Consider the following 15,139-nt stretch of genomic DNA (forward strand, 5'->3'; position numbering starts at 1 on the left):
CTTTAAGAGAAGCAGAACAAGTAACGCAATGTGAGTTACACATTTGAATGTGGGTCCCTATGAACATGGAGCCCTGCAGTATATCTGTACTTTAAGCGTAACAAGTCAGGGTACATACACTTGGTATAAAAACATGACTCCCAACAGAATGAGGAGTTATCTTTGCCATCCATTTAAGAACATAAAAATGTTAAAACCCGACTTTGTCATGTTAATGAATAACAGCAATGAGAGTTCAATTGCGAATGAAGCATGTATCATATGGTTATAGAACTGTGAACTTCCATACTGCTACCTCATTAATCTTTAAACTTCGTACAATTACTGAAGAAAGATAAGCACAGAAAGACTAGACAAACAGCATCCTCATACTTACAAACATTCAGGCATTCCAATATTATACTTAGCCGCTAGGAACATGTCCCTAGAAATCTACACTGGAGCTGATTTGAGAGCTGAACACTAACCTTTGATAAACACTTTCTCAAGGGCCCACCCAGCCAGGTTTTATTGAACTGTATATTCCAGATTAGGTACAGTAGCTAACACATCCAAGTTCTGAATGTTTCTACTATGCCATTAGTTGTATAAACGTAATATATGTTTAGGGGTCAGCTTTTCAGAGAGGTATTTTGCACCCATTATGGATAAGGATTGCACTTTTTCATTATATAGTTTGTTTAGCTAGAAAATGAGTGTCATGCAAATTGTTGAACCAACAGCTCAAAAGTATATGTACATGCAATTAATTGTTCTAACATATATAATTATGCAACTCACCAACATAATAAGCAAATTGTATTGAATGATTTTGGACTTTTATGAGAAATGATTTCCACATGCATCAATAAGGATAATTGAATATACAAATGTATAAATAAACATCATACTGATAAATGGGAACAGTGGGATCCTGATTTCTGAATTAGTCTTCTTTTTGATCACAATGCTCCTCCACTATATGAATCTGTCTTTTCAAAGACAGCACATATTTTAAGACACTCATGAATGTTTTAGTGCAACTGACCTTAAGCATATCACAAAAAGGCCACCATCTGTGAATTGTCCATAATAAAAAAAGGTCTTGACACTGCAAGATAATCAACATCAGCTGAAGGAAGCTGTTACACACATGCACATTCACAGATACTCTGTGAGTGGGTGGGAACTAGAGGTTTTGAAATGTCAACACAATAAAGCTCCAAGGCATGGTATCATTGCACAGGATTTTAAATATGTAAGAGGAAGTGTATTTAGTTTATACAAATGTTTAAAACATACTATTATTTAGACTACAAATTACAGCTGGCATGATAACTATGTTATATGTTGGTATTTTTTTCTTTTTTAAATAAATAGAGTACAGTAGCTTCAAATGCCATTTTTTTCTTACATTTCTCTTTCTATATGTGGTGTTTGCTTGCAATCATTCCGAGTGGTCTGGGTTATGTTTCACCAATATTGAGTTACTATAATTCTTTTTAAATCTTCCTTTACCTGGCTTTGAGTTGCTTTTGGGACAGGACAAATGAAGCCATACTTATGCATGCTGTTTGTGTTTCAAAATGTTTACTAGTAAAGATGTGTATACTTGAGATGTCACCCAGAGTTGCCAACCTTGCAATTACATTTTTGCTGACATACAGACTTCCTGTACAGCGGCCTTTTTTTACTGACCCTATTTTTTTTTTTAATGACATGATTTACAAATAACCAGAAACAATTAAATACATTGTACAATAGGCTATTTGTATGTACTTTTTTTTAGGTTATTTACTTATTTACTTCTTATGGTCATACAAGTTAAATACATTACAGTAATGCAACAACAATGTGTATTATTATACAGGGAGGAGTTTTGTTGAGGTTGACTGATTTAGCAGTAGTACGTTTTTCCAGCAAATTTGTAGCTTCTAAGATCAAAGTGTAGGAACTGTTTTGCACTTGCGGAAGGATATATTCAGTACAAATTAATTTAAAGTTTAAAAAGTTTATGTTTTTTGTTTTCTTTTTATAATGCACAATCACCCACTCTAGGTTTGCTGAAGTCATTTTATTTCATAATTAGTTTGTAATAACTACCTTCTAACAAGACTGCAAACGGCTGGACTTTATGTTATCAGAAGAGGGGTTAGTCATTCATTCAGAAATGTAATCTGCATTCAGTTTTACCGTGTGCCCAAAATGTCACTGAGGTGTGAAATGGCCTTGGCTTTCTCATAAAAGCTCATCTACTTTCTTTCAGTCATTATGAAACCTTTAACTTCAGTAATCAGAGAACACTTGAGACAAAAGCATAAGGTATTTAAAACATTGAGACAAATTGCATGATGGTGACAATCCAATCAAATGGTTTATTCTTTTTGGTTTTTATGATTTAAAGCAAGCAAAGCTGTTTTTAGAATAAATGCCCACACTTTCCATTTTCTTTTGCATTGCAAATGGGTCATTAAAAACAGAAATGAGATACAATAAAGATAAGCTACCATGTGCAGTTTTGAAAGAAAATGTTACAATTATTTAAACCCTGATTTTCTGCCTAATTTAGAATGACTGATTACACTTCCTCGCCAAAGCAATTTCCTGCAGTTGCTGAAGGGCAATGGGCATCCTTCGATCCCACTACCAAGCCAATTGCCTTGTTAGACCCAGGAGCTTGAGTGGATGTCAGCGAGATACAGGCCTCGGGAGGACAAAGGCCAGCCTTGTAGGTGTCCCTTTGAGCTCACTAGGTTTTTGGCCAGTAAGGTCCACTGTGACATGATGAGGAAGAATAGTCCCTGACAATTTTGTCCAACTATCCGCAGGAGAGCCAGAACCAGTGCCACGCTCCCTGTGTAATCCCCAGCGAAGACCAGCATCTTTGAACAACCAGGACAGAAACCTATGCTCCCCTGACTGTGTGACTCACCCTGCACAGCATAGTGCCTTTACCAGGTGAGCCACTCAAGGACCAATGAAGGACATTTGGTGTGTTACACATGGAACACATTGCTTTCAGCTTTAGGCATACTACTCTTTAAATAATGACTCTAAAGACTTGCAGTCTACATAGATGACGTTTTTTAATTAAAGACAAATAATCTCTAAGGTCTGCTGACTCATAGTTATTCGTCCTCAACCCACTACCTTGTGCTTAGACACAGACCACAGGGACTAATTAATAAAGTATTCACCAACACTTAGGGCAGAGAGCTTTAAAGCTCTTTACAGGCTATAGTATAGTTTAGAATACCTCATATTATTCCAACTCTCTAGAACAAATGACTATACAGTATACAGTAAGTATATACATACCGTAAAACTTCAAATAATTGCCGAGCCTCAAATAATCGCATGTCTCAAATACGCACCGGGTCTGCTGGCAAATATTGTAAATAAACGCCGGGTCTCTATTAAACGCTGGGTCTCCGTCATTGCCATTGAAGATGAGGAAGATGAGGAGGAGCTTGAGCGTAATGAACTGCTAATAAGTGACAGCGATGAAAGTGACTCTCAGGATTAATAAATAATAATAGAAAATGTAATTTAAGGTACGCCTACATGTAATGCATATTTGTTTAATGAAGTTATTATGTTATTGAAAGTTTTGATAATTTTAAGCATGCTGAAAGTAGGCCAGATACAAACCTCTTGGTGTATTTTAACTTGTTTTGTTGTATTAACAATGTACAAGTTTGAGATTAAGCAATAAATTATTTTTGATAATGATACTTATTGCTTTTATTGTTCATTTTTAAAAACATTTTAGAAGTTATTATTATTATTATTATTATTATTATTATTATTATTATTATTATTATTATTAACAATGGTAGATCTAATTCTGTTTTTAAATACAAATTCGTATACTGTTTGTTCATTTTCCAACGTTTTGCTTACCGTATCCTTGTTAACCAGTGCATATAAAAAAGACTGTAATAATACTTTCACTTTATACTTGAGAGTGTACAATACAATGTAATTTTGTTATAAAACAAAACTGTTACTTAGTTCCCACTGACACACAACCTTTTAACAAAGTTGCTGGAATGTTTAAATTGAGTTACGATGTTGCTGCAAGGTTGTGTGTTAGCAGCTTCTCAATGACCGCATGTGAAGCTAGAGATCGCCGGTCTCAAATAATGGCAAATATTGTAAATAAATTGTAAATTGAAGTTTTATTGATTTTTTATTCCTCTTTCCAAATACATATACATGCTTCTATTTTTGCTGCTCTTTTGTAATTTCTATATAGGGAATACATTTCATTTGGGAGTTCTAAAAGACATGCAATTTGCAGCCCTGGAGTAAATGGGACCCTATTAAAGATTTTTTCCAAACAGACTTTAGAAATAAATGAATGGGGGATATTTCAAGATATTTCAAGTCTATTATGCATAATTCATAGAACAATTATTATTTTGACACAAAGGAGGATTAAAATTAAGTTTTGCAAGGCTGGACCTTCACATACTCACAAATGATTTCTGGCAATGGGTTTAGGTTTCGTATTTGTGTACACCACAAGGTAATATCCTGTTTTAATCAGTGTCTCCAAAGTTTTCCCAAAATGGGGATCACATTAGTGTTTAGCAATTTTTCCACAGACCACAACCAGCCAACAATATGTATGTATTTACTGTATACAACAATTATAAAGTAAGTACAGTAGCAGTACTTTAGATAATGTTTGTTACATTTATAAAATATACACTCTTACAAACTTTGTAGCTGCACATGCCAGCATATGTTTTTTGTATATTTATTAATTAAAAAATGTGAAATATAGTTTATTCTTTGAATTGGTACATAACAACAAGAAGGTTGTTGACATGTTACATGTCAAGTGGTGTAGAGATTAATGGTTTGGGTTTGGTTTGAAGTAACCAGAAATAAACTTTATTTTCACTATAACTATATAAAACAATCACCCGCCGGTATTACTCACAAAATTCTAAATTGTGTCCTCATTAAATAAATATGCCATGGTGGAAGTATATGAATGCTTTATGCAATTTACGACAACAACAATAATATTAATATATTTCAAGTTGGTACTTCTACAATTAGAATACCACGACTGGACCAACATTATGACTACTGTTATGTAAATTCTTTCAAATAAAAGCATATAGTATGTGTTGTTGTATTACAATGATTATAAATACACACTCTGTATCCTGTTTTACTTTCTGTTGGTACAATAATACCAAGGTAATGAGGCATATGATTAAACTGCATTAAAAAATGCATTTTTTTTTAAATATGTAGTGGGAGAAACAGAGCAAATGAACCCTTAGGCAAGTTGGTACTGAGTTACTATTTTCATCTCCTACATTCAAGTGTATAAAGCAAACAAATGTGTAATAGCATCACCCTAATTTTCTTTACATCATCAGACAACCACCAGTGTTAAAGGATAGTGGGAATTAAGCCATATGTACCCTGTGCATTGTGCATATCACCAAGCAGGTTCATTTAACAACCCTTGTATAAGTGCATCCCTTGTAAAACACGCTCTCCTTGTAAAACACCCTAGACTGATATGCTAAAAAAAGCATAACAGTAGGCTAAATCATACTTTAAAATTAGATATAATCAATATACCTATAAAGCTTCATTCGTATTCTTGTTATAAAGTCTGAAAATCCAGATATAAAATATTTTGGTTTTAGTTGATTTTTTTTTTTCATTAATAAAACCTCGACTGTAACATCACATTTTGCTGACAGCTGCAAGAAAAAAATGGTTAGTATTCATGTAAGTTGTGACTTTTGATACACATAGGGTGCAGTAAAATGTTGTTTTCTTGCAACATTTGTTTGTTTGCTTAAATATGGGTTATCTCAAACCCTGTATTTTAATAAGGATTGCTGAAAATGACTTTGTCCTCTGTGCGTTCGGGGCGGGGGGCGGGGGGGGGGGGGGGGGGGGGATGTTCTAATATAATTACTGAATGCTGCTGTGTGTGTTGGAGACATAAAAACATAAGTATGTTCTCTTCCCAGAGGCAATCAATAACCCCATTGCAGTGGAAAGTGACCCCCATCTGTGCACAGAGAGATACTGAAACTCACAATCTGTCATAAGACTTTTTGATCTCAACCTGACAAGCAGTTGGACTTCCGAATCAGGATGCTATGATGCGAGAGGGTCAATACAGTAACATACTAGGAGACCTTTTTTTTGTTTTAGACAAGTAAACTATAAATCAGGTATTTATTATATAGATAGATCATTGATCGCTAACCTTTTTAAAGTGTGGGCCAACTTGGTGTTTACGGTTTCCATCAGACCAGTACCCACGTGTATTTATAATGCAAACTTATACTTTTAAGACTAGAATGCTTCTAGAACAAATAAAAGACCTGCAATCTATTCTGTGTAAGATATTTTAATGAGCAAACCGGGAACATGGGTGGGGCATTTATTATCAATCCCAATCCAACCTCTGGCAATCCAACCACTGGCTAAATACATTAGTATACATGACCATATAACCTTACCATCTTCAACGCCTTTCAAAAAGACTTTAATTAGCAATTGCACAAGTGAGTTATTCATTTACTAACAACGTAGAGAGGCTTGGTTTTTCATTTTTATCCCAAGCAATAGTTTTCTGAAATTGTAATTGAATATGGCAAGATGGCTGCTGCCTCTGACCTACCTTCTTATTAATTAGTGAATTAATCAATATATCTTGGAGGTGAAAGACTACTTAAGAAATGTTGAATGTTCTCATCCATAAAGAACAACATGTCCTATTATATATAGAAGCTGTCAGTTGGAGCTGTCAAGCATGAGCAAACTTCTGCAAAGAATACAGCCATTCACTGTTGATATAAATGAAATCACACTTTTTACAATTGTGTTCTATTGCTCGCTTTTGTTGGTGAAATGGTGACCTTCTTAGTCCCTGAAAGAAATAACTTATCTATAGCTCCATGACCTTGACGAATAGACAGCAAGTTGCTTCATTACTGCAAACAGAAGACATGAACTGTCAAAAACAGAAATGTTTTTTAACAGCATAGCATCTCTCCTGTTGTTCATTTCAATTTCAAGTGGTGCAAAGATGAACCTCATCTGGACAGATACAATCCGATGGGTTCAAGATCCAGTTCGACCCAAGGAAATTAACTGTTAAATAAACCCTGGACGTACCTAGACATGTGTGTCCTGAAATCGGGGTACATCTGTTTTTTAAATCCATTGGTCTAAGCCAGCCTTCAGGTGTCTGCTCAAGCTTACCAGGAGCCTGTGCAAGCTGTGGCAAGGTGAAACAGGGCCTATAATTATTGCATCCTTGTCGTATACGGTAAATGCTAAGCTGAGTCATAAAATATTGGAACTGCCGCAGGGCTTTAAATGTCTAGGCGGCAAGAGATTTTTTCAATTCCGCAAAACATTTTAACTGACCGCTGGTGCGAGAGCGACCACCTCTTCTCAGCTTCTTCATACATTCTATTGGTTAGCCTTTAGTCTGTACCTTCCCTCCACGCTGAAATAAGATTTCTCAAGCAGAAAAACATGGCTACTCGTCGTCCTTGGGAACCTCAACAAAAACATAACAAATATACTCGCATTTCCACCCTTACTGGAGAAGAATATGCACAAATATTTGTAGCACCAAAGGAGAGTGACCATGGGAACTAATATCCAGGAGAAGCATCATCACACCACACTTAAAACAAATGTAATCACACTTAGCATGGTTGAAAGTATTTTGGAGTTATGGAAAGAACTGAAAGAGGTGCTAAATCACACTGGTCACTATGAGAAATGCTTAACTCCAGAAGGTAAGGATTTCTGGAAAGAACTGACATAGTTTCTGAAGACATTTAGGGAAATGGCAGAACTTGTTAGTACGAATGAACCACATCTAGGACTGATACCAATGTTGAAGGATCAAATTAGAGAAGCTGCATTTGTGTCACAGAAGGACAAACCTGCAGTAAAGACACTGAAGGAAAATGTGTTTAAGAAGCTGGATACATGCTTACCAGTGGCCCCAGAACAAAAGATACAGCGGATATGATGAAGGAAGAGCAGATTTCTGTAGCCACCAAACTGTCATAAGACAGCCAGGAAGCATCCACACCTGGTAGTAAACAATCTAGTTACCAAGTCAACCCTTAACTATGCGATCAGTTGTATTTCTAAGATTTTAATACAAAGCTAAGTTATGTCAGTAACACACACACACACATATATATATATATATATATATATATATATATATATATATATATATATATATATATATATATATATATCCCACCAAGGATTTTAATATCAAATTCAAGGTGTCAGTGCATGTGAATATTCTAAGAAATGCATAAGGTTCACTACCAATCACTATTTAAAAGTAAGTAGCATCTAAAGAATGTTGAATAGTAATATATACTGGAAACAATAGTTTCTTGTAAGTTAACAGTAATTATAAAACATGTATATAGGTTGTGCTGTTTATTTGTGCTGCATTATAACATCTAAGTTGAAAAAGCCCATTGAAAATCTTGACTGGCAGCTTAGCTCATCCAGGAGACAACAAGTGCTTCTCCGACTGAATAACACACACATAATATGATTGTGCCAGGACAGCCACTTAAACCCATAGCAACAACTTCAGCACCAGAAGAATTAAAACTGAAGTAACCCAAACCATCCAAATTCATTGTGGTCATCTTCAATATCATTTATTATCCTTCATTAATACTTCAGGAAGTTAATTCTCCTAATTGCCCCCTGAAGAAAGTTTTATTTCAAACAGCATGATATCTGCAAAACAGGCAGACAGCACAGCCAGAGCAAAAACAGGATTAGGGTTAACAAACATGTCATGATCAGCATAGCATTACAAGTTCACCCCAGCAGGCATTGTAACCCAAGGGCAACATACAGTAGAAAAGAGATCCAGAATGGAATTTTAAAGGACAGTCAAGGACACCACAAATAACTTCAGATATAAACTGTGGTCTGTTTCTTAAGTAGAAAAGAAACCCTCTGAGGTCTGTATTAGACATACCAACACAAACCTCAGGACGGTCCCAGAAAAATAAAATATCTACCTTGTCAAAGGATGCATTGAAATCTAACAGGATAACAGGCCTAACAAACAATGTACAGAACATGCTTGTTGTTTTAATTGCAGTGGTTGTAGATGCTACAAAACACAACAAGAAACAACTAAGGTTTAGGAGTAAGCAGTTCAAGTCATGTTGTATGTCTGTGATTGTCTTCGGTAGTGTTATTTTTTTTTTATTTTTACACACAAACAAAAAAAAAAATGTCCTTTTGGTTTTTGAACTGATTAATTGGTGTTACTTATTACAGTAGTTCTACAATTTGACAAGTCATTTAAAATTAGAATATAATATATGACAATGACGTATGAATGATTTAACCTTCATAAATGTACCACCAATACATATATTTTGGTGCAAAAGCCTCTTTGTAGAATAACACTACCAAACCGTTGAGCAATTTAATGCAAGTACAGAAAAGATGGCAAAGCGTAATATTGACTTTAACATTTTAATTCGATATTGCCTGAATCCATGAATTTATGATGACAAGATAATGACTTTCATATTACTTTTTCTTGTTAATAGATGTAGTTCCAAATCAGAAAGGGCATGCTGCACTAACAAAAATATATTTCAATTTATTTAAATATTTAAGCACAAGGGCAGCTATTGACATTTTAACTATCAAGAAATGCAAATTGAATGACCAGGTCCATAATTTGCTTTTTTTTTTTTTTTTAAACAGAAAATTTGAATTATTTACTCATGTAGACCTTAGGAACTCGAAAGAGAGCATGAATGATGAATCTTCCCCATCTGCTGATATAATTAAGTGTAAGCAAAAAGAAAGACAAACCAGAGAATCCCATCAAAATACTGCCGTTGTTTAAATCTTTAAAATAATGACTTTGTAAAAAATAATGTGCCTGAGTCTCTTAATTGCATTTTTGTCTGAAAAAAGTAAGCACAATTCCAGAATTGGGAACATTTAAATATTTATATGGTGAGGGTATTTCGATGCACTGAACTGACATACACGAGTCTCTCTTTCTTTATAGATTACTAGCTGAAGTAGCTGGCGTTGCCTGGGGAAATTCAATATTTCAATATTTCATGCATGACAAATTGGGGAAGCAGGGGGGGTCAAAATTCTGGATCCAAACATAGCCCTCGACCTTCCCCTGGATGAAAGAGGAGGCCATGCAAAGTTTGGTTGCACTGGCTCCTGCAGGGTCCAAATTCATAAAGGAACAGACAGACAGACAGACTTTCTTCTTTATATATTAAGATTCCGTTATTTTAGTGCTGGTGTCTTTCTTGATAATAGTCAATATATTAAAAATCATCAAACTATTGTACTGAGGCTTGACGTTAGCCTAAATAAACTGGAATTAGTCTAATCAATGTTAATACATTTACAAAGCTTATTCCCTTGAGTTCCAGTGATTCACCATTTTTCATACAACTATTTAAAGAAAATGGGTTTCTGTTTGCCTTAGGACAGCACTGTCATCCTGATTAGGTTCTCTCATATTAGAAAGTAGAAGAACAAATGAGATGTCAACTTAACAACATTCCATGCATGTGCTCCTATATGAAAGCTTTCTTTCTGTGTCTGTGGTCTTATCCTGTTGATTAGGAGCTTGCTACTTTAAAAGACCATGTTGAAAGTATCAGGTCTGTAGATGTTTCATGTTATATCAATGTAGCATACAAGCCTTTAATGGCTCCAGTGAAGGGGGAAACGTTTGTATCTGCAGCTGAAATGTAGTATAATGGTGAATAGATAACATAAAGAATAACAAGGCTTTCTCGCATTATGTAAAAAAAAAAAAAACAACTGCACAATTAAGGCAATAAGCTCATACTAAAACTAGGTGGTCTTTAGGACCCAGGGGAAACCAAAACTGGGAATTAACTGCCCTCAACAATATTGGAAATTGTCACAGTAGAGCAACCATTTTGTTGGGTTGCTTAATTGGAGAACAAAGGACTAACGCCTGTTGACCCTTGTCTGCCAATCCAAGGTCCCTGAACTAATTAAGCAGGTATAAAAGCCAGGACTTGGAAATGCTTTGGCTGGGTATTTTGTTTTGAACAACTGAGAAAGAAGCATGACTAAGAAAAAAGAAAAAGAAAGGTGAAAGGTGTTTTGTATTTTGGGGAAAGGAGAGTAGCTCCCCTCATTTAGTTAGATGGATAACAAGTAAATTAGTCAGATACTTTTCAGTTGGTTGGCTTCTTCCCACAATCAGCTCCTACCTATTGTAAAAGCAAAAGGCCAGGAGTTCTGCCAACTTAGAGGAAGATGCGTTTCTAAATCAAGTGTGGCACCTCTGTGGTGTCAAAAATCTTGTGCACTTTTATCAAATCTGCCCCAGAGGCAAAACTGTCTTGAGGAGACAAGATTGATTTACAAAGCGGGTATGTTCTATTGTTTGCATGTACTGTGCCATGCAGTTTTAACTGACAAATGTAAAAAAAAATTAATCAGAAAGAAAAGATGACCTCGATGTCACTCAATAAATAAGAGAGAAGAAATATAAATTCTAAAGAGAACTATACATAGTTTATTGGAAATCCAATTTTCATTCAGGGCATCACGACTATTCTCTATTCCAGCATAAGTGTGTCAAAAATGCTAATTTTTTGTTTGTTTCGTAGTCTTGGTATTTTTAATGTCTAATTATCAAAATTTCAACTACACTGCTTCTACCAAATCATTTTAAAACACCACAAAGCCAAGATTTATGCAGCTTTATATTCTACATCAAAATGAATAGTAATAAAAAAGAACTGTATAAAGAAATACATTATTTATTTGGTTCATGTGTAGTAAATGTCAGATACTACAGATAACATCTGCTCCATTTTAATATAAGTTAAGATTTGGCAGCTTTTGGAAATCAAGAAGTTCACAGATCAATAACCAGAAATCTGGGTCCCTTTGGGTTTGAACTGACGGCTTCTTAATAAAGAGGGTCAAGAACACTCTCGTATTGAACAATCAACCTGGCAGACAAAAACAATTAACCCTAGCATTATCAAAAGATGTATCTTATAAAGCTGCAGGCTAATAAAAGTCTCAGATACCTACTTGGAAAAACTGTGAACCGCACCGTTAAAAATAAATAAATAAATAAAAAAGTCAGTATCATTTGATGTTGGTTATGTTCCAATTCGGTATAGTTTAAGGGTGCATTTAAAATGATTTGTCCAGAAAGAAAAAGGCCAGCAAGAAAATGTAAAGTCTTATTTTAAATAGAAAAGCACAAAATGTCTGTGCTGTACACATAGAAAAAGCCATACTATTACTGCATATGTGTAAGATTGTAAGGGACATCAGTTATGTATATTGTAGCAGTTCCACAGCACTAGTCCCCCATCACGCTGACTGGGGAATGGGCCTTTGCGAAATGAATCCCTGTGTTTATGATTTTTTTTCTTGGTTGTGTTGGGACTGAGCTAGCACATGCCAGGAGGGTTACCCATTGCTTGATGGTCTATGATGTCAGTAATAAAGGAGTGACCAGAGGAGTTAAATAGCGGAGCCAAGGCGGAAAACAGAATCTACAATAAAAAAAGATTATGCAGCCTGCTCAGTCTATGGATCTTGGTTGAGGCTCAAATTCTCTTTTTCCTGCAGGTTAATTTAAAAAAAAAAACACCCTAGGCCTTTGTAACGATCTGTGCATTGGTGTTTCCCTCCCTGTATTTCTACTGTTTCTAATGTGTTCACCTGTAATTGTGTTTCCCGCTCTGTATTCCAGCTGCCGCTGTGTTTGCCTTTGTGTGTGTAATTCTTGTGTTCTGTGTCTCCCCTGTGATTGGTCCTGTCTGTGTGTGCTCCCATTGGTCTGAAGTGTGCTGCCTCGCACCAATGAGATGTGTGTATGCACCGCACCCTGATTTACATCGGGGGTGGAGCTAAGTGTATAAAAAGGGGCTGTGTTTGGAATCCTCTGTTGCTGACAATGCTGTGGATTCTGGTGGGTGCTGAGAGAGCCTCCAAATAAATTGAAAAGAAACCAAGCATCTCTCCTGTTTTCTGCCTCTTGCATGAAAAGCTACACCTACACTCCATGGTGCGTTTTTTTTTTTTTTTTTTTGTATAACAAGACTTGGCCTCCACCTGATTTTCCTGACTTTCCTTTTCGTGTTGGTTTCCTTAACATCACTGATGTGACATTATATTACAGTTACACAAGTAGACCATGACATTTTCAATGATGAAAAGTCTAACTATAGGTGTATACTGTGCACAGCAAATTAAGAATATACAGTAGGTCCTGATTGCATTGGTGATATTATTGTAAAATACTTCATTTGTCATCGCTGGTATTTGTCAGCACACAGTGCCACTATACTTACAGATCTTAAAAAGCACAATAATACAGTTAGATAGGGGAGATAAGGATGTGCTTAGCACCAACATTGAAACATGACTGTGGGTAGGAAACAAAGAAGCAGCTTTAAAGTTTTCTGATATATGACTGTATTAGTGACAAACTCAAAAGTAATCAATTAAAACAAGGCAAATCCAAACTTTTGTTTTTTAAATATTTGTCCTAATAATAAATAAAAATTGATTAAAGAGATTCCCTTGAGATACACAATCTGATTGGTGGAAACACATTATAACAGTGCAACATTATCTAGAAGAATAATTTATTTTGGTCCAGCCTTTACCTACCAACCTGAAGGCAGGGAAAAATCAAATGGGTTGATGTAACATTTTCTAAACACAGCTATATGAAAACCCCTTTTTTATGTTTCAAATTGCAAATTATATCCAAGCATCTTCAAAATGTACATAATTGTGTGTAAATACCTTTAAGAAGTGTTGCCAGGCAACAGAAAAAAAATGTATATGCTAACACTTCATATTAAGTGTCCTAATTAATGTTGTATTTAATAATACACCACCATCCTTATTAATAGATTAGGGTGTATTACTCACTGTTTAGCAGAAAGAAAAAAAAAACTGAATTCATTTATGAGCAAAAGTATTAATTTAAAGTTAATATTATGTCTTGTTGTAATTAAAAGTTAATTTAGAGTATATTAAAACTACAGCTCATTTACAAAGTAGAACAATAATTAAATATTAAAGACAATTAATGCAAAGTTAACTGCAAAAGGAGAGAACTACTTATCTGAGATTTTTCTCCAGACTTGTCTTAATTTTATTCAGCTGCAAAATGGACAAATGCTGTTTAAAGTCTTTTAACAGTGGACTAACCAAGGGTTATACTTGCGTGTTGTTTGTTTGTATGCAAGGCAAATGGCGATTCAATATATATATCAAAAAGCAAAACAATAAAGCACTTATTAAGGTCATCGTGGGAATAGCACCTCCCCACAGTTAAAAGTAATTTACATCCACCTGCAATTATTTTTAACAATGACATATAATTAATTAATAATTTAACAATGACAGTAATTAACATCAAAATACAATTAAGTTTAATAATGACATATCATTTCTCTTGTATTTACCATTGATGCAGCATTACAAAAACTGGGGCCCCTTACAACTGTAAAGCCTTCCTTTGGACACACACCAAACCAGCAGAGCTTTTCACAGCTTGGCTCTGTTAATTGTAAATCAAACTAAAGCCTGCAGACAATGCATTCCTCATTGTATGATGATGATGAGCAGCTATTTATAGCCATGTCTGCAATTAAAGGTTTGACCCAAAGCAGGTTTTGATCCACCAGCTATCTGCAAAAGCAAGCAAGCAAGGCCTGATGTCTCACCTAAAAGCACTTGCCTAGTATAGACAGGTAAATAACTGCATTCTTTTGTTCTAATCTGTGAAGTTGTGCCTTAAGTTTTTAAAATGCAATATCAGGCCATTTGTTTTACGGATTTCACCTGAGATTTTTGTCAAAAGCAATTATTTTGTAGTTTTCAATGGAACGTTCAATTAAAACTGTAAAAACAAAGTAGTTTTTTTTAAAAATCTAAAATAAAAGTAACATATGATTTATCTTGTGTGTGTGTCACTCAGTGCAGCACAGAATCCAGGTTGAGCTGCTGCAGCCTGCAGCTTTGCAGTTTTCTGATCGAAATGTTTCTGCTGAAGCGCTGTGGCTAGCTTCAAGATGAAATCTCTCTTATTGAT

The sequence above is a fragment of the Acipenser ruthenus genome, chromosome 25 (assembly GCF_902713425.1).
Source record: "Acipenser ruthenus chromosome 25, fAciRut3.2 maternal haplotype, whole genome shotgun sequence".
NCBI classification, from domain to species: Eukaryota; Metazoa; Chordata; class Actinopteri; order Acipenseriformes; family Acipenseridae; genus Acipenser; species Acipenser ruthenus.